Source organism: Molossus molossus, unplaced genomic scaffold (assembly GCF_014108415.1).
Source record: "Molossus molossus isolate mMolMol1 unplaced genomic scaffold, mMolMol1.p scaffold_m16_p_3, whole genome shotgun sequence".
NCBI lineage: Eukaryota > Metazoa > Chordata > Mammalia > Chiroptera > Molossidae > Molossus > Molossus molossus.
This window is the reverse complement of record NW_023425366.1, coordinates 112,397,750-112,418,683: the sequence shown is the minus strand read 5'-3', so window position 1 is coordinate 112,418,683 and position 20,934 is coordinate 112,397,750.

The following is a 20,934-nucleotide window of genomic DNA, read 5'->3' as shown; positions in this document are numbered from 1 at the left end:
ACAAGTCAGCGAACCAGCATGCAGACAAGGAGCTGGAGATGGAGGAAATCACAAGAACCCATGGGAAGGATTTTGGACCATCTCAGGCAATGGGATCAGGGACATCTGAGGCAAGTTTGCAAGCTGCCCCCAATGCCCACCAGGAAGACTGCAGTAGCCTCCTAAGTGGTCTTCTGCTCTATGCCTGCGCCCTCCGCACTATCAATTCTTTACTAGCAGCAAAAGTGAGCTCTTGAAATGCAACCAGGTCTTGACATTTAAGTTTATAAAGTTCTGAGTCCAGTTCATGTCATACCACTCTTTAAAAGCCTCCAATGGCTTTTGGTTGCATTTAGAACAAAATCCAATGTTCTAATTCAGGCCTTCATGACTCTGTAAGATCCCTCTTTCTGTCCCTTGAACAGACCCATCCTACTACCACCCCAGGGCCTTTGCATTTGCTCTTTGCTCTGCTTAGACCACCCCCAGAACTTCCCAGGATGGTGCTTCTCATCATTCAGTTGTCAGCTCAGTTGTCACCTCCTTACTCAAGTCATTCCTTGCCATTCCAAATATTATAACACCTCCCCCACCCTCAACCTATACCACATAATTCTATATCGTCTCCTCAGAACACTTACCATCATTTGAACTTGCACTATAGGTTCATGTGTTCACTTGTCGATTATCTCTTTGTTCCCAGAATATAGCCTCTTGTAGGCAGGACCTTATCTTATTTACCAATGTGTCTACAGAGTCTGGCACACAATAATACATGCTCATTAAACACTGTTGAGTGACAAAATAAGGTTCTGAGGGACAGGGGAAGCCCAACTTGCCTTTGGATGGCATAAACAAGCGAGGTTGACGTAAGAATGCAAAAAGGATATACCAAGTTCTGTAAGAGCACTGAGGGGCAGAGAAGATTCCCCGAAAGAGAGGGTATTTGCGCTGAGCCTTGACATACTGGCCTTTGCCTTGTTCAGAATGCTCCCATTGTTCCTCGGAAGCATGAAGCTCTTTGTGGTTTGTGTCTTTTATTGATGCTGTTTCCTCCCTGTGGGAAGCTCCTCTCCATTCTTCACCTGGCTAGTTTCTGCCCACACTCCAGGTTTTCAGCTTCAATGCCTCTTGCTCAGCCAAGCATTTATTCCTTGACCCACTCCCATCCAAATTAGGTCCTCCTTACTGTTCTCTTTCCAAGAATTTTTTGTCTTTCTTAACACTTGTTTTCTGGGAATTCTCTGTCTGGAAGTCTGTGTTTTCTTCACTGCTGTATCCTCAGCACCTAGCATACAGTAGGTGTTCAATCAATGTTTGTTGGTGAATAAATCAATGGGAGCCCACATGGAAGACAGAGGAGAAAACCATGCTTAACATAGTTAAGAACATATGCAAAGTTAGTAAGCCTTGGTGCACTGGGGAAGTCACACATTTTTCAGTGTATCAAGAGGATAATGTACACATGAAGAAAAGACATGAGACAGGGTAAGAGAAGCAGAGGACTGTGAGGCATGGATGGAGTTTTTCATCATCCCTATTTTCCCTGTCAGTGAGACCGGACCCTACAGTTATTGTCTGTGTCCGAATCTTTGAGTGACAAAGGAAAGAATGGGTTTTCTTTTCCAGTGTCTACTGAGATAAGGGAAGAATCTTGGTGGCTGCCGAAGGGAGAACTTTCCCATGTGCCAAGAAAGCAAAATATATAGAAAGAGTTCACAGCTGGTACTCTAGTGAATTTCAGGTTACCATGGGTCTGGACCCTTGAGACCAGGCAATCCGCTCAATTTAGAAGAGATCCAAACAAGTTCTGGTCAACCTGTGTCACTTTGGATCATCTCGTGTTCCCCCATTATAATGGCTTTCTGAAAAGTAGTCAGACTGCGTTGTGGAAAGATGACTGGATGGGGAACGTCTGATGCTCAGGGGATTGTGGGGCAGGGAGGTCCTGAGGGAGCGTTTGTACTGGGCCCAGTGGGAGAAGATTTGGGTCTTACTGTGGTAATCACCAGCACTGCTTCACCAGATGTTCTCAGCTCCCACCTTCTAGGCTCAAGGCGAGATGGCACTCCTTGAGCCCTCTGCAGTTGAGGCCGTATGACTAGTTCCACACATGAGTTGTGAACACAGTGATATATGTCACTTCTGGATTGAGGCACTTAGTTGCAGTGCAAGACCCTCCATAGTTCCTTTACCTTGATCTTTCTCTAGGATACACCATTATTTCTACACAACTCCCTCTTCTCTTGCCTCCCCTCACTCTAGGGAGAAGGCCCACTCGTAAACTCTATTCTAACCATTTGGGAATTCTTCTGAATCCTTTAAATTTTCCCATGGGCTTAAATGTTTGAACAATAAAGTCTGTATTTGCAGACTTTCTTTTATACTGCCCCATATATATTTTTATACTGTCCCATATATTTTTATTCTTCCCCCTAGGAGATAGCCCAACCATCTGTTTCAGTTGGGATGGAAGGGGCATGGAGCAAAAAAGGAAGATAGGAAAACAATGCATCAATTAATTTTTCAAGAATACTATTGATCTATTTTCAAATTCACTGACTCTTTCCTCTGTCATTGTTATTCTGCTGCTAACCCCTCATTATGAATGCTTTCTTTCAGACATTGTATGGTTTAGATCTAGACTCTCCATTTGTTTCTATTTTGGGGGCTTATTTGGGGCTGATATTTCTTTTCTAATATATATGTATTAATGGATTTTTAGAGAGAGAGGCAGGAGAAGGGAAAGACAGATAGAAACATCAATGAGAGAGAAATATTGATCGGCTGCCTCCTGCACACCCCTTCCTGGGGATTGAGCCTGCAATTCGGGCATGTGACCTGACTGGGGATCAAACTGGTGACCTCCTGGTACATGGATCAACGACTGAGCCACACCAGCCAGGCTTGGCTGATATTTCTTATCTTTTCATTTATCATGAATAGATTTCCCTTTATATCACTGAGCATGATTACAATAGCTACTTTACAAATCCTTATCTGCTAATTCCAACATCCGGATCATCTTGGACTCAGCCTCCATGAACTGTCTTTTCTTTTGAGAATGGGTCACATTTTTTAAATTTGTATTTTGAGTAATTTTGGATTGTACACTAGATTTTTTTTTTATCCTCATCTGAGGACATTTTTCCACTTTTTGTTCAGATAGAGTGGGAGGGAGAGAGAGGAAGAGGGAGAGAGAGAAACATCGATGCGAAAGGGACACATCGAGTGGCTGCCACCTGCACAATTCAACCAGGGCCGAGGACAAACTGCAACCGAGGTACACGCCCTCAGCGGGAACCGAACCCGGGTCTCTCTGGACTGCAGGCCAACACTCTAACTGCTGAGCAAAACTGGCCAGGGCTGTACACTAGATATTTTAAATGTTCTGTTTCTAAGGCTCTGGATTCTGTTCTAGTTCCCCTAATGAGTGCTGATTTTTTAATTTGTTTTAGGAGGCAATCAACTTTAGGAGACTCTACCTGCAAACTTTAGCAGTGGGGCAGCTCAATTCTCAGCTCATCTCTTTCAGCCTTACCTGGGCTGATTAGGGTCCACCCACTCAAGGATGCTTCAGAAGTTAGCCAAAGATGTAGACAGAATTTATCCACAGAACTGAGGCCCCCATCTCTGCTCTCTTCCTGTGAGTGCATTTGTCCCTCACTCTGTTTTTGAGTTCTTCAGGAAGAGTGCAGGTTTTCTACTGGAGTTTTAGCCGCCACCGTCTGCCCTACAGGAAGTTTGGGTTCGTATATGTTTTCCAGAGTTGAATTTGCTATCTGTGGGGAAATCGGTTCAGCTGGCACTAATTTGGACATTACCAGAGTAAAATTCCACATTTCACTGAAGAAAGTATTTTATGCTCTAAAATATAAATAATAGCTCAAAAGTGCATTATCTCACAATAAAGGACCAGCCTTCAGAGATATATGCATCTTATTAATAATTGCTATATACTGTTTTTCTTTTTTTTTTTTTTTATCCTCACCTGAGGACATTTTTTGTTCAGATAGAGTGGGAGGGAGAGAGAGGAAGAGAGAGAGAGAGAAACATCGACGTGAAGGGACACATCGAGTGGCTGCCACCCGCACGACCAACCAGGGCCGGGGACAAACTGCAACCGAGGTACGTGCCCTTAGCGGGAACCGAACCCGGGTCTCTCGAGACCGCAGGCCGACGCTCTAACCGCTGAGCCAAACCGGCCAGGGCAGCCTGTTTTTCATTTAGTCACTAACCTGAGATGGATATACAAGAATCAAAGAAGCAATTGGGAAATGACTGAATTTGTAACCATTTCCCATTTCACTGACAGGCCAGGTTCCTCTTTAGAAAGGGAAGGATAAAATTATATTTGTAGAGTACCTTCTAAGTATCAAGTTCTTTGCTAGACAATTTGTCAGTTTAAATCACAGTTTTGCCTCATTCCAGTGATGAGGAAATCTGGGCTTTGATAGAATAAGTACACTGGTAAAGTTTCAAGGTTACAAAGTGATGGATCTGGAGTTTGCCCTCAGGTGATAGGGATGTTCATCTGAGGCCCTGTCAGCAAAGAAGACATCTGCTGGGCACACCCCCTGCACTTTAAAACATCAGATTGTGTCTATCTTTCCTAAACAATACTACCCAAGGTCAGCCAGAAATAAGCTAGAGGTCAGGAATGTTGGAATTCCCTCGATGTCACATTGAATGGAGTTCCTCATGATTCAAAGCTGATGGTCCTGTGTAAGCCACACACTCCGAGATCCCAGTCCCAATCTGTCTGCTTTGACATTTCCCACATGTCCCACATAAAATACCAATCCCTCTCCTATTCTGCCGCTGGGGCTATAAACTGCCCTTTCTGGGGACAATTTGGCAATACTTTATTAAAATTGTTTAAACCCTTTCACCAAGGAATCTCACTTATAAGAATGTAGCCTACGGGAACAAGGCACGCTGAGATTTATGTACAAAGACGAACACTGCAGCATCATTTATAATGGTAAAAAATGACAAAATATTAGAATGTCCAATAAGGAATACTTAAATAAAATATGACATAGCCATACCATAGAATATTAATATGCAGCTGCTAAGAACCATATTCCCGGAGAATATTTAAGGATGTGGAGAACTGCTAATGTACGTAAATGTTGAACTAAATAAAATGATGCAGATCACAGATCTCTATATAATATGATCCCATGTACAGAGTTGTGTGCATATGTATTTGTGTACATTGTGTGTGTGTGTGTGCATGTACAGGTATGTATCTATCTTTGTATGTATCTGAAAGAAAATACAACAAAATGTTAACAGTGGTTATCTCTGAGGACTGATATTACACATTAACATTAAAATTTCTTTCTTTCGGCCCTGGCTGGTTTGGCTCAGCGGTTGGAGCATCAGCCTGCCAACCACAGAGTCCCTGGTTCAGTTCCCACTAGGGGCATGTACAAAAAAAAAAAGGAATCCAGGGTGTGTATTTAGATCTCTTATCCTTTGAGACGACACAGAGGGACCTGGAAAGACAAGTATCATATGATCTCACTTATTTGTGGAATATAATGAACATAACAGTCTGAGGAATGGGGTAGTCCCAGAGACATGGAAGATAGGTACAGACTCACAATCCCCAGAACTGGGGGTGGTGGGGGAGAGATAAACCACAGAACTTATATGCATGTATGCATGAACAATGGACATGGACAACAAAGCTGGGGACAGGGTGGGGAAAGGGGGGAGGGGGTAGTCAGTGGGGGGAAAGGAGAAACATCTGCAACAAAAGTAAATTAATCAAATAAAAAAAGAAAAGAAAAATAAATAAATAAAAAAATTTCTTTCCTTTTTAAATTTATTTTTTATTTTGTTATTGTTGAAAGTATTACAGATGTCCCCCTTTTTTCCTCATTGACTCCTTCCTTCCTGATAAAACTTCTTTCTTTCTCATTACATTTCCTGAAATGAGTGTGTATTGCTCTTAAAATAAAACAAAATTTAACTTATAAATGCTATCAAGAGAAACAAGAGTGTCAAAAGGTGGAGAAGATGATAATACGGGCCCCTAAATACTGAAATTTCAAATACTTAGGGAAAATAAGAGCATTTCAAATTGAATCATTAACATGTATGTATCAGTTAACCTCTGCCACATTATAGCTGCAAAATCTTAGTGACATTTGACAGAAGGCATTCATTTAACTCACATGTCAGTGGGTGGGCTGATCCAGGCTGAGTTTATTCATGTGTCTCTAGGCTAGCTGGGTTTGGATGGCCTAGCCTGAGCTGGGGTGGGTAGCTGCAGTTGCTCTGTTCTACTTGTTTCTCATCCTCTCTGGGATGGGTAAGCAAGAGCCCATGCAAGTTCTTCTCATGGTAGGGAGAAAGGTGCAATCTCTCACATGCAAGCGCTTTGCAAACCTTTGGTGGAATCACACACATTGTCATTCCATTGGCTAAACTGAATCACATGTCCCAACCTCAAATCAAGAGGCAATCCTGCCTCTTTAGTGGGAGGAACTGCAAAGGCATGTGTCAAAGAAGAAATGAGGCCATTAATTTCATTTACAAATGATCACTACTCTGCTTGATAGAGGTTTGCATGTGGTATGAGTTGGAGACCATGACTTAGCAGGTCATCCTATGTGGCTAGAGTCAGATCCCCCTACCTCCTCCACCTCCATCAACACCACCCAGTTGATACTCTGTGTGCCAAGGTTATCAAGCATGTCGAGTTTCTTGACGTCTGCTAATTTGAGTTTGTTATTTGATTTGTTGGATGCTTTGCCTTGTTGTTTACACATCATTCAAATCATTCATTGTTTTTGAGAGGCCAGTTAATCTGTTCCATTGCATGTTCCACTGTAGCATGCCTATCACACACACACACACACACACACACACACACACACACACACACACATTACAGTGGTTTGCCGAAGGAACACATAAATCAAAGCCATAATTTATAGCCACACAGACTGGGCAGTGTAAGTGGCCAGGGCTATGATGTAAAATTTACATTTTAATTAATTAAAATTGAATATAATTAAAAATGCATTTCCTCAGTAACACAAGTTTTTAAGGATACATATGGCTAGGGATTACTACATCGATGGTGCAGACATACAACAGATCCATCTTTAAGAAAGTGCAGGTGGACAGTGCTGCTCCAGATGGCACCATTGCCATGGACTATGATGTAGAGGGCGCCCCCTGGAGTTTCGTGATCCAACGATCCTAATCCAGTGACCTAGATAACTCACGCCTGGTCTCCTGGCACTCAGCACAATGCTGTCCGTGCTAAGATTTTTGGTCAACATTTCTAAAGGCCTTGGCATTTTCTGTTCTTTCCATTTAACCAACATGTACCTACTGTCTTCTTACATCGATCAATTTCTGCCAACCCAGTTCATCCTGGATATTTTTCAGAGAGTAATGCGTTTTGTTTTGTTTTGTTTTGTTTTCTACATTCTAGCTCCTCCTCTTGGCACTCTCTGGCCCTGGACCATCTCTTAGTCCTCGTCCCCCAATGCTCTTTTCCTCACTCTCTTGACTTCAGCACCTGTGTGGTGCACTACTCACATGCTGTGTTATTCTGGGTCTCTAGACTTGGGGACATTCTATCTCTGCAGTTAAAATTCTTTTGTCCCACTCATTACCTGATCTTTAAGACTGAGTTCCAGCTTGATTCAGATGCTTCCCTCAACAGTGTCTTGGGTTTCCTTTATCCGTGCCCCTTGCTCCATTGTCTGGCTTCCCTTCCAGGCTGTTAGCTCCCTCAGGACGAGACATCTCATCCAATTCAGATGATTGACGTGGCCCCAGAGCCAGTCCCACCTGGGTGTGAACCACCATTTCACCACTGGCTCGCTGTGTAACCAAAGAAAAGAGGCTCATTTTCTTCATCTGTAAAATGGGGGCGATAATAGAGGTGTTTTGAGGATGAACTGCGATGACACCTATAGGAAACTAAAAACAGTGCTGGCACCCTTCAAAGACCTACTAAGTGCCACCTCTTCCTCTTTATATTGCAAGAGTATAGCATACAATAAGTGCTCATTTATTGCTACTTAAATTAGTACAATGATAGGAGACCCAAGATACTTTAAAGGAAGTCCCCATGAGTTATGGCCACAAAATGACCAGACACTTTTAAATAATCCCCCAAAAGAAAATGGGAACAAAAACTACTTATTATGGCCAAGAAGAAAGCACAGCATTTTGGGTTTTCTCTTCCAAGAGCACCAGCCAGGGAGCAACTCCAAATTTCCTCAGGAGGTTGCCTTGACGGCTGTGGAAGTGATTAAGGTCTTCCCCACTGGATCAGTTTGGGAGCAGCTGAAGCTCCAGTCAAAATACAAATAATAAAATGTCTATCCTGTATTGGGCACTTGTTAAGTGCCAGTGATTCTCAAATCAGGGGGCAATTTCTCCACCGTGGACAAACCGTGGACGTTTGTCAATGTCTGGAGATGTGTTTGGTTGTCACAACTGAGGTTGAGGGTGCTACTGGCATCTAGTGGGTAGAGACCAAAACGCTGCTCAACATCCTGCAGTTCCCAGGATGGCCCCACCCAGTGAGGAGTGATCCAGCCCCAAATGTCAGTGGTGTCAAGGTTGAGAAACCCAGTTATGTCCCAAGACATGGAGCATTGTAAGTACTGCCTCATTGAACCTTCATCATGCTGGTTTATGAATGAAGCACTTTTATCCATATTTGCCCCCATTCTCCAAATGAGGAAAGTGAGGCTCAGTGATGCAAGCTGCCCACGGTCACACAGCCAGGAAGTGGGAGAAACCTGATTCAAACCCAGGAGGCCTGCCTCAGGGCCCACGCTCTTAGTGGTTGCCCACAATGGAGACACCACACCCATTAAGTTGAACAGCGAGAAACCCAGTTTGCCATCAGTTAGAGCCAGGATGGAATCCTCGCATGACTACTTGGCAGCCGTGTGATCTTGAGCACACCATCTGTTAGGTCATCTAAGCTTCTATTTTCCCATCTGTAGAATGGGGGAAGGATGCCCACCCCTCGGGGTGGTTTTTCGGGTTAAATCTGAATGAATGTGAGGTGCTGGACAATTAGTCTGACCATCAGTAACTGTGGCTGCTGCAGTTACTGCTCTCCTTTCAGCATCACTATGGTCCTTGGAGACCCAGACTCCCGCCCGCCCGACCCTAAGAAATCAGGAACTTGGTTTGTAGCTGGTCCCAGTGCACCAGCTGGCACTCAGAGACCAGTGAGATGATGCCTCCCTGACGCCAGATTTCACCCTGCAGAAGGGGGCCTGCGCTTCAGGAGGCCGCAGCGGCTCCGAGGGAGAGGCGTGTTGCTCAGGCCACGAGCGCTGCTCCCTCTCCCTTGGGGGTTGCTTGGTCCTGGTTCCTCTGTTAAGAGGCACAGGGTCCTTTCGAGTGGGGCGCAGTAATGCACTGACCCTACTTCAGTTTCTGTCCCCACATAGGGAGGGAAATGGTGGCCAAGGAGCAAAGGGAATTCTTCGGGAAAAAAAGAATTTTTCTCTGCTGTCTGGGAATGCCTATCTTTTGGAAGGTGACAGAATACAACAGCCAGACTGGAGAGACTGCTAGAAAAGCTTCCAGAACATGGGAGCCAGGGCCGGTTAAGGCAGTGCTCTCCTGAGGCCTCTCAGACCCAGACCAGCTTCACTTTATGTCTCAATTAATCAGAATAATCATGACAACACCTCCCGTTTGTAGCCCACTGTGCGGCAGGCGCTGTTACAACTGCTTTCCATTCGACGTCTTTAACCCTGTGCTCAGCGCACCCATCCAGAGGGCTGTTGAGTCAACACACACAAGATACTTAGCAGGGGGCAAACAGGAAGCAATATGTAAGCATTTGCCACCATCATCATTATTTCTACAGCGATTGCTATTCTTACCACCTTGCAAGACAGGTGTTATCCCCATGGAAGAGTAGGATAAATGGAGGCTCAGAGTCTGATGTGCCCAAAGCCACAAAGGAGGCAGGAAAGCACAGTGGTTAAGCCAACCGGCTTTGGCATGGGACGGCCAGCTTTCAAATCCTGACTTGGCTGTTTAGTAACCACCTGCCAACTTGGGCACATTATTTCCCCTGAGCCTTGGCTTCCTTTCCTGCGAAATGAAGAAATAGACTACAATAAAAATTAAGGTAATGATTCAATCTGTGTGTTTAATTATGGAAACTCAGCTCTGGAGAACAGAAAGTAGAGTTTAGACCATTTGTGTTTGTGAAGGCTAAGCCCTCCCTGCTCTTAAGGAAAGAGGAATGAACTCTCTGTGACCATTATGTGGGATCCACTGTCAGTGGTCCGAGGGGACCACCTTGACCTGCATAAAGGCCGCTAGGAGAGACAGGATGGCAGTCAAGGATGGTGAGACTGCAGGGCTGAAGGAAAGGCCAGAGAAGACAGAGAGGGAGGAGGTCCGATACCAGATGCCCTTAACCAAAAGTGGTTTTGTGTGGGATTAATGTCCAGGAAATGCCAGGCAAGAAGTCACAAGACAGTGCTGAGAGAGACCCTATACCACCCAGGATCTCTGCAAGACAAAGGCTCTTCTGCTGACCACCCCTCCTCAGTTGGTCCTCTAGGGTAGAAAAGACATTTGCCCTGTGGTCAAGGTACTCATTCCTGTCATGTGTCGATACTACAAGAGCATACACCTACCCGACCCTGACAACCATAAGGCCCAAGGCAACCTCTGGACACCTAGCAGGGTAGCGAAGATATGGTGAGTTAAAGTGATCCCACTTGAATAATCTGAGCTGAGACAGGGGGAAGTGGATGTCACCATCAATTATCATCATCCATCCTCATTTTCATGCTCATTGTCATCTCAGGCTGGGCAGAAGGTTGGAGAAGAACCACCTGAACTCTGCTCTCAAGTCCCTCCAAAAATTCTGACCCTCCAGTGCTGACCTATTTCTTCTGCGCATTCAGCAGCCTGGAAGCTAAGCTAGCTTTGCCCTCCACCTCCCACACCACCATGTGGACTGGTCAGTGAGCGCCCGCCCTAGCAGGGAAGGGGGGTGCGGGAAGTAGCCTGGGTCCCTGCTTGCTCTGCCTCTGAGGAGGGGGAGGTGCTGGGGGAGGACAAGGCTGTTATACACAAAGCAGATGCACCATAAACTCATACTCCCTGGCACAGACACTCCGGGGGAAACGCTGCTGGTTTTACCCACTCATTCCTCTGAAAATAACTGCACACACTAGCTGCCAAGTTTCCGGAACAGAACCAGTGCTGAGGAATAGGGAACTGATGAGGAGATGGAGTTTGGGGTAATAGGAAGTAAACCACACTGCTTTGCCCAATAACAGGTCTTTGAAAGAGGAAAGGGATTTTTAATGGGCTTTATGATGTCCAATGTTTTTAAGGATAGCAATACTATTTGCTATTACTTTAAAGAAGTTATTCCATCCTGGTGTTTACCTTTACAGCTCCATTAAACTTTGCTGGTACTAGCGGCATGCCCACTTTTACACCTGAGTATAGTAAGACTCAGATAGGTTAAGTAACTATCCCAAGGTCACACAGAATAAAATAGAAAAATCATGATTTAAAGCCAGATTTCTCAACTTCTCGAGTCTTTCTTTTAGCAACTGCCTCTCAAACAATCCATTCACCTGTGCCTCTCAATGATGGATGGAGAGACAGACTGACAGATAGATTAGGTATGTAGGTAGATAGATGATTGATAGATAGATAGATAGATGATTGATAGATAGATGATAGATAGATAGATAGATAGATAGATAGATAGATAGATAGATAGATGATAGATAGATGAAAGAGAAAAAACTGAAAATACCTGTAATGAGTGTAAAACATATCTCCACCACCCACTTGTCTAGACAAGGCAGCTAAAGTTCCTAGAAGTTGAATAAAACTTGCTCTCGGTCACATAGTCCACTGAAATCAGAACTCACAGTCTCATACTCAAAGATTATGTGTTGAGGGTTTGCTCTGTGTCAGGCACTAGGTGCTAAAGACAGGCCTCTCCTCGTGGAGCTTACAGTCTAGCAGGGTAGACAGATTTAAATGAGCAGTTCCAGCAAAGCTGGGTCTGTGTTGTGATAAGGAGAACCTCCCTGGTGGTCCAGGATGGCATCTCTGATGAGGAAGAGTTTGTCCTGAAAGTCTCTGGAAAAGCAAGTGTTAGAGAAAGACAGATGGGGCACACCCATGGTGACACAATATGCACTCCCCCTCAAAGATGTTCACATCCTAATCCCTAGTACCTGTAAATGTGTTACATTTCATTGGCAAAGGGATTTAGCAAATGTAGTTAAGTAAAGGTCTTGAGATGGGAAGATTGGTCTGGATTACCCAGGTGGATCCGATGTCCTTATAAAATGAAGGTGGGAAGGTTAGAAAAAATGTGGTGATGGAAGTTGGAGGGATGCACTTTGGAGGAAGGGGTCATGAGCCAAGGAGTGCAGGAAACCTCCGGAACCTAGAAAGGCGAGGAGACAGTCTTCCCTGCAGCCTCCAGAAGGACGCAGCCCTGCTGACTTCGTGACTTTAGCTATAGATTCATTTCAGACTTCTCACCACAGTGCAGGATAATCAACTTGTGTTGTTTTAAGCCACTCAATTTGTGTTTATCTGTTACAGCCGCAATAGGAAAATATTACAATGGGCTTCTTAGTTTGAGATAAAACTGTACTGCACACACACACACACAAAACAAATAGCAAGATATTTGAGGTCTGCATTACATTCGTGCAAAGGGAGATGTAAAGGAAGAAGCAGAATGAGACGGGAGACAGACGCAGAGATGCCATCACAAGCAGAAACAGGAACCGAGTACAATAGACACCAACTCTTTGGGGATTGAGTTGTGTTGCCCCACACACAAAAAAGATATGTTAAAGTCCTAACCTCCAGGACCTCTGAATGTGTCCTTATTTGGAAATAGAGTCTTTGCAGACATAATTAGTAAATATGAAGTCTTCCTGGAGTAGAGCCGGCCCCTAATCCAATATGACTAGTGTCCTTATAAGAAGAGGATAGTTTTGACACACACAGGGAGAACACCATGTGAGGACAGAGGCAAAGACTGGAGTTATTCAACCACAAACCAAGGAATGCCAAAGACCGCCATCCACCACCAGAAGCTAGGAGGAGGCGAGGAAGCATTTCCCTGCAGGTTTAAAAGGCAGCAAGGCCGTGCAGACACCTTGGTCTCAGACTTCCAGCCTCCAGAAATGCACCTGAGACAACACATTTCTGTTGTTTTAAGCCACCCTGGTTGTTGTACTTGGCTACAGCAGCCCTAGCAAACTGATACGCCTACTTTCACAAAGCCCCATCCACTGGGCCTTTGGATATTATTACTAAGTATGTTGCATTTCTGCAGCTACAGGCATATATTTTCAGGCCCCAAAATCAAAGTTTGTCATATTTTCATGTTTCTGAAACTTCTTACTTCAAGTATGTACAGTTAATGTAGACTATCTTCCTTTCTTTGTTCCTTCCTTCACTTCTTCCTTTTCTTTTACCACCGAAAGGCCACTCCTAAATTAGTGGTACATCTTATAATAAAGAGCATTTTGGAATCAAGAAAATGAAATATGTTGATATCCAGTAGACTTCAGGCATCATGAGTGCAAGGATACCTCTGAATTCCAGTACAGTAAGTCCTCAATGCCATCACTAGGTCCTCTGACTTTAACCAAAACAACGTGTAACAAAACCAGTTTTCCCGTAGAATAATTGATAGAAACAAGAATTAAGTCCCTAGGCATCTCATCAATGTTACAAGGAAAGAACTTTAATAGAAACATTATCTGAGGATGTGCTATACTTAGAGCAGAGCCTGGCAGGTGGTGATCTTGTTTAGTAAATAACTGCGTGTTGAAAGCAAGGTGGAAAGGTCAGGTAAGAGGGGCAGGGAGGGAGTCTGGACATTATCCAAAGTACTCAGAAGAAATTGAACAAAGGGTTGGATGAGGCCCAAGCAGAGATATCCCCCACATCCATGAAATACGTGTTTATTCCCTAAGTCCCATTAAGCTCTATGACTCTGTGATGCTACAATTAATGTTGTATTGAGAATTCCACATGGCCATATAAACTCCCTTTAAAGTTGGAGAAATTCACCCTGGCCAGTTTGGCTCAGCGGCTGGAGCGTCAGCCTGTGGGTCAGAGAGTCCCAGGTTCAGTTCCCACTAGGGGCACATACCAAAAGATAGATAGATAAATAAATAAATAAATAAATAAATAAATAAATAAATAAATAAATAAATCTGGAGAAATCCTCCAGAACCATAACTGGAGAACATTACCTGGAAGGTAGGGGACATGACAAACTCCCTGGAGAAGGCAGAGGGGCACGGGGTTGGGGAACAAAACAGCTGGGAAGGTCTCAGAGGTACATGAATCCCAGGGGACATTCCCCAGGGACATGGTCCAGGACAGGAGGCCGTGTGTGCAGACGAGTCAGGCCAACCCAGAGGTCAGCTCAGCCCCAGACACCGGGCTGGCTCTGTCCCTAGCCCAGTCCCTAGCCCAGTAGATGGTGACACCCATTTGGAGTCTCAGGGTCATCATGTGAACTAGAAGCATTTGAGACTAGACAGGAAAATGACAGCTGGAGCCATGCTGGTCACTTCATTGGGAAAGGTCAAGTGTGAGACCGATGAGCTGGGGTGGCGAGGGGGTGGTTAGTGGCTTATGACAGGGGTGCTCCATCTGGAGCAATTATATCTCGCAGGGGACATTTGGCAACATCTGGAAACATTTTTTGGTTATCACAGCTGGGGGAGCAGACAGGGTGTGACTGGCATCTAGTGGGTGGAGGCCAGGAATGCTGCTCAACATTGTGCAATGCACAAGACAGCCCCCTGGGGCAGAAAGAACTACCTGGCCCAAGATGTCAATAGTGCCAAGTTCCAATAACCCTAGCCTGTACCAGCATTCAGGTTTGATTTTTTTTTTATAAGGTGGAGGGAGGATGTAGAAAGATGAAATAAGTGGATAAATGCATGGGTGGGTGGATGGATAGATGGATAGAAGAGAGAGACAGAAACACAGACAGTCCAGTGCCATCCCTCCACAACTAGCACAGACTCTGCCTCACATTCTACTTTGAGGACCAAGTACATCTGAATCGTTACAAGACCTACACAGGGAAAACGTGCTCTTACCGGACTAATGCAGAGCAAAGAGCTGCGGGCAGCAGGGCTGACTGTGGAAAGGAGGCAGGGTCAGGGAGCTGCCCAGAACAGTCCGTGAGTTGAGATGAAGACACACTCCCTGAGGACCCCCCCAACCTGGGTCAGGTCCTCCTTTTTCTATACTCCCACTCTTCTGCATCTTACTTGTCACAAGTGTAGTGATTCAGTAACGATTGTTATTATCACTTAAGGATTATCCACACCGGAAACCCCGGGGCTCAATACTTGTTTGTTGAATGAATGAGTGACCAGGGGGTGGCTGCGCTGCCAGAAGAAGAGCCCGACAAATTGGGCTCTGACAAATGAGATGCCCAGAGGAGGCTGAAATCGAGGCTGCCTACCAGTGTCTGGGCTGTGTCACCGCCGTCTGTCGGAGTCACCTTGTCTTCTGTCTGCTTAGCTTCATCATCTGAGGCCTCAGAGCCAAGGGGCCCGCTTTGGGTGTCTTCTGCTTCCAGCCATATCCAACCCAGGGAGCAGTGGAGAGCGGGGCCTGAGCAAGCACGTCGGACGGAACACTCCGGGCCACGTGGAGTCAGGGTCTGCAAGAACACGGGCGTAGCTCAGACAAATGTGTGACGGGTTTGGTACCTTTATTTTCCTTCTAAGTATCAATTACTCATCCCGGGCCCAAATGGTGGCAAGTTTCCTTTCCCAAGGAGACAGGCTGCAGACACCAGAGGAGAGGCGGGTAGAAGGAAGCTTGACGGAGGCACGGGATGGGGAGACTGGATGCCACCTTTGCTGCAGGTGGAGCAAGGAAGCGCGTCGGGGAGCAGCTACCTTCTCGGGCAGCTGCAGCCTCTGCAAGGTTATCTGCAGTGGGCACAGGTTCAAAAGCGACGGGGCAATAAAAGTGAGTCATTGTGACCCAGCAAGAGCCAACTCAGCTGCCCAGGACTCTGTGACACATGTCCCTAGATGCAAAGTTACTCAAATTCTGGAATGAGTTTTGCCTGAATAAAGGACATAAAAATGTCTGTGTCCATAAAGACCAGCTGCTATGTACAGCCAGCGTGGCTGACAGAGCTGGGGTGATCGGCTGACAAGTGCCACCTGAAATGAGCTTCATGCTGGAGACAGTGTCATACCCCCTAGAGACGTCTGTCCTCACGCTCCTAACCCAGCTCCCAGGCTGCCTAGTTGTGTGACCTTGGGCAGGGACATCTCTCTGACCTTCAGGTTCCACACTCCTCAAGGATTACTAAGGGCCCTTCATACTCTGAAATTAGGCAGCAACTACAAATAGCCCCATGGGTTATTCTTCCTAGGGTTGATGTTTGCATTTTAACCAGAAGTTTCTGTTCTCTCTAGAAGCCTATTGGTAAGGGTTACAGGTTCCAGAATCCAATTGTCCAAGTTCAAATCCTGGCCTCATCATTTATTAGCTCTGTGACTTCACGCAGGTTGCATAACCTCTCTGAGCCTCTTTTTCTTCATGCTAAGGATAATATAACCAATGGAAGGGCAGGCAGTCTTTTCCCAAATCATCACACTAAGCATCCACCTTTTAATAAGATTCCCCAGGGCCCAACATCTCTGGTCTGAGGTTTCTGGGCCCTTCTGTGTGGGGCAGAAGACAGAGCACTACTGCCATTTGCTCCCCGAATCACAAAGGGCTCTGGCCAAGATGCTTTCTCACTCTCATTACCTTGTTATTTTCTTTGTAACACCTATTGCGATTCAGAATTATCTAGTTAGTTTATCTACTCATTGTTATCCATCTCCCTCCACTGGATTTAAGCTCCACTAGGTCACACACTTTGTCTAGTTCATGACTCTATTCCCAGCAACTGGCATATCACCTGGCACACAGCAGGTGCCGATAATCATCTGTCACTGAATGAATGAGAGAATGAATGAATTGCCATTATGCACTTGCATCTCACATTAACCTTCACAGAGTAAGTTTCTCCACATGCCCACTTTGCAGAAGAGGAAATGGAGCTTCGTGGAGTCAGAAGGACTCAAAGTCACTTGGCAGTGACTGAGCCCAAATCCTGTATGTCACTGTCCCAGGAAGGTACTTGTGCTTTATCAAGAAAGTCTGGGTGAAGGCAGCAATACTGAAGAGAGGTTAGGGGCTAGGAGCATGAGCTTGAGCCTGCTGATCCCAGGTTCCAATTTAGTGCTACTATAAACCGATTTGGTTGAGTGACTTAACTTGGGCCTCAGTTTCCCCATCTACAACATGAGGATCATACTACTAATATGTTCCTCTTAAGGCTGAGATTATCAGGAAGGTTAAGCACACTTTGCACAGTGCTTGGCACATAGTAGGCCCTCAGTAAATGTTAGCTATTGTGCATGACTAGTTCTACTAACTACCACATGGAAAATCCCACGGGGCTGGCTTCCAGGCCCTGCTAACCATTTCTCTCTCCCTCCGCTCCCTGTTTCTCACTGTCATCTCCAAAGAGAAGCATCCCAGCCCCCAAGAGAGTGCCTTCCACACTGTTCCACTCCCACCACACAAGCCGGCGTGGATGTGGGCACACGTGGTCCTGAGGCAGCCCACACTGCTCTGTTCTGTTTCAGGCTGTGCACTCCCGATGCCCGCCCCGGCCTCTGTCCTCCCCCGCCACCTCCTCCACCCACCTGCATGCGTGTGGCGCACGTGTTCCTGCCGCATGTCAAGCCCTCACTTGTGGGTGGAGAGCCCAGGCTGCCACAGCTCAATCAGGAGAGCAAGTCTCACCACAATTCACTCCTTAATCCACTGCAGTCTGGCTTCCTCCTATGCCACTCAAGCCTGCCCAAGCCACGGTCATGATGACTTCCACTCTCCAAGCACAGCATCTTTCCCAGGGGCTGGTGTGTCTCCTGGGAAAATTCCATTTTGATGACCACCTCCACACTCCGACCTTTCTAACTCCCTCCTCCCTTAGGTTCTCTCCCTCAGCTTCTCTGACCCAGCATGTTCCCGACTGTTCCTCTCTTCCTGTTCACATTCACTCACTCCTACACCCTTCCACTCAACACATTTATTGAGCCCCTACCCTGAGCTGAACGTTGCTGGGACATGACGAAGAACAAGGCAGACCATAAGGAGACAGTATGCTTCCTATGGTAGAAGTCTTTGCATCAACATTACCCGGAATCAAATCCCAGCTCTGCCAACTTGCTAGCTGTGTGTCTCTGGGCAGCTTGCTTACTCTCTCTGGGCCTCAGTTACCACCTCTGAAAAATGAGGGTCAGTTGTGGGATTTGCATGAACACCTACAAAGTGTTTAGCATGGTGGGTTTCTATTGTTTTGTGCACCCTAATCCACTTTAGGCACAGAAACCAGAATGATCCTAAAACATAAATCAGGTCTCGGCTATTGCTCACTAAAATCCCTCCAAAGGCTTTCCGTTGCTCTAGCATAAAATCCAGCCCCCTCGATGTGATTTGTCCAGGCCTGGCGATCCTCTGGCCTCATGGTGGGCCACACGAGTTCATTCCCACATCAGGACCATTGTGCTGTTCCCTCTGCTCAGAATGCTGAGCCTTGCCTGCTCTCCACCCACCGCATGCCACAGGCTTCTCTCAGCAGACCGTTCATGCCCGCCAGGTCTCAGCTGAAATGCTGCCTCCTCAGAGCCTTCCCTGACTACTGGGGAGCAGACTGTTGGTATCCTACCCAGATCCCTGTCACCAGACCCCGGGGTCTATCTCGCAGCCACTGTGGGGAATGGCTGCTTATGGCTCACACCCACACCCTTCTCCAGAGGAGTATCCTTGGCTGCAGGGAGCTGCCTCACGGGAAGCGCTTGGGAGGTCACGTCCTCCCTGTGGCCAGTGATTGGCTGACGGGAAACAGGGAGCCCCAGCACCCTGGCCTCCAGGCGGGACAGTGTCTGTGACACAGTTCACACTCCAGAGCACCAGTGGGACCAGACCAAAGCTGGACTTCTCCTGAAACCACACCTTCACCCAGCAACCCCCATGCCCACCCTGACCTCCCTCCCTGCCCCTTCTCCTGAGAGCACCCCTCAGTGAATTATGCAGGGACCCCCATCTCAGACTCTGCTTCTGGGGAACCCAACTTAAGACAAGTTAAGTCTTATTCTTCATCTTGGTTTCTTTCAGAGCGCTTACCTTAATTATTAATTGTATAAAATGTTTGGTCCATTTCTTTTCTCATTTGCCCACCAGAGAGGAAGGCCCACAAGGGCAAGAAGCGCCTCTGTTCGGTCCACTGCTTGGAATCCGACACTGAGCGTCTTGCTCGCGTGCTGGACGTGACTTTTCATTGTTAATGAAACAGCACGTCATAGGCCCTCGATCAGTGTGTTTCAGAGGATTCTTCTCCAGTTCTCCCCTCTCAACCTTCCTCTCCGTCCACTGTCTTTCCTCTTAGGTGACCTGGCAGGATCCCAAACTTAGTGGGTCCCGCCACGGACCGGCCGGCTGCCCTCGGGAGAGGAGCTCTTCCCAGCCCCCTCTAACTCTGAGAGCATCCCTCTGGCACGAGCACCAGCTCTCCAGTGCCAAGGCTGCAAACCCAGTGTCGTTTCCGATGCACTCATCTCAGGCCGCCTGTAGCCAGTCAGTGCCCAGACCCCTCCAGGCCAAATGTCCACATCGTCCTCTTCCCCACACTCCGTGCACACAGCCTGCAGGCCAGCACAAGCCCACATGGTCTCATTTCCAGGTTGGTGCAAAAGCCTCTTCACAGAGATGCCCCACGGCGGTCCCCAGCTCTCCTGCACCCACTCCGCTCCAGCCTGCTGCACTTCGAGTCCCAACACGCACCACGAATCACGTCCGTCCCCCTCACAGAATGACTGTGGGGTCCGCAGAGCCCTGTCCCAGTGTTCTGTTTAGCCCGGCACTCCAGGCCCCCAAGGATGAATCCCTAAACCACCTCTTCCAGCCTTGTCCGTAAGACCACCATGGAGAGAGTAGCAGCAGCAATGACAGAAAATTGTACTGAGTTCCACCATGTGCAGCAGCTGCACGCCTCCTTGGAACACTGAGCGTCTGCCTAGCTCATAACAGGTGCTCAGTGTATGGTTGATGAGTTAATTAATGCGATGTGACAAGTACATTATCTATATTGTGTTTGATCCACATGACAAGTCTATGAGGTGAGGAAGCAGAAGCTCAGAGATGTGATCATTTACCTCCAGCCAACAGCTCCGGCTGAAAAGCAGAGTTGACCAGTCTGAGAGTCTGGCACTTGACCTCTGTGCTCCCCTGGACAGCTCCCCGGCACCTTAGCTGCAGCCAAACGGGACTCTCCCCACCCTGTTCACAACACACCTCACATTGTTATGCCTTTGAACCTTTGCTCCAACTGCTGGGCCTCTGCTTGAAATGCCCTCTTTGTTCCCGCATTCAGATTCTTTATGAGCTTTCTCAAAAAACATGCCCATCAAGAGCTCTTTACAAATCCACCCCAGCCATTGTGAGTTCCAAAAAATCCCCAATGTACTTCTTCTAGTCAATCCTCGCTCATGAATTCACGCATTCTTTCAACAAATATAAGCTGAGCGCCTACTTGGGGCCAGCCCCAGGCCAGGTGTGCAGCATAAAGAGATGAATCGGTCACAGTCCCCTTGGCTCATACTCAAGTCCAGAAGTCCATCCATCCATCCATTCAGCAAACATTGGCTGAGCTACTACTGTATGCCAGCCATTGTTCTAGGGTCTGAGAGTGCAGTGGTGACAACACAGTCACCATGTCAGCCCTTGAGGGGCTTACATTTTAGTGGCAGAGACAGATTGACAAATAAATAAAAACCCCTGATGTGTATGAAGGGCTGACTAGCCTCCAGGAACTCTTCTAAGCACATCTCA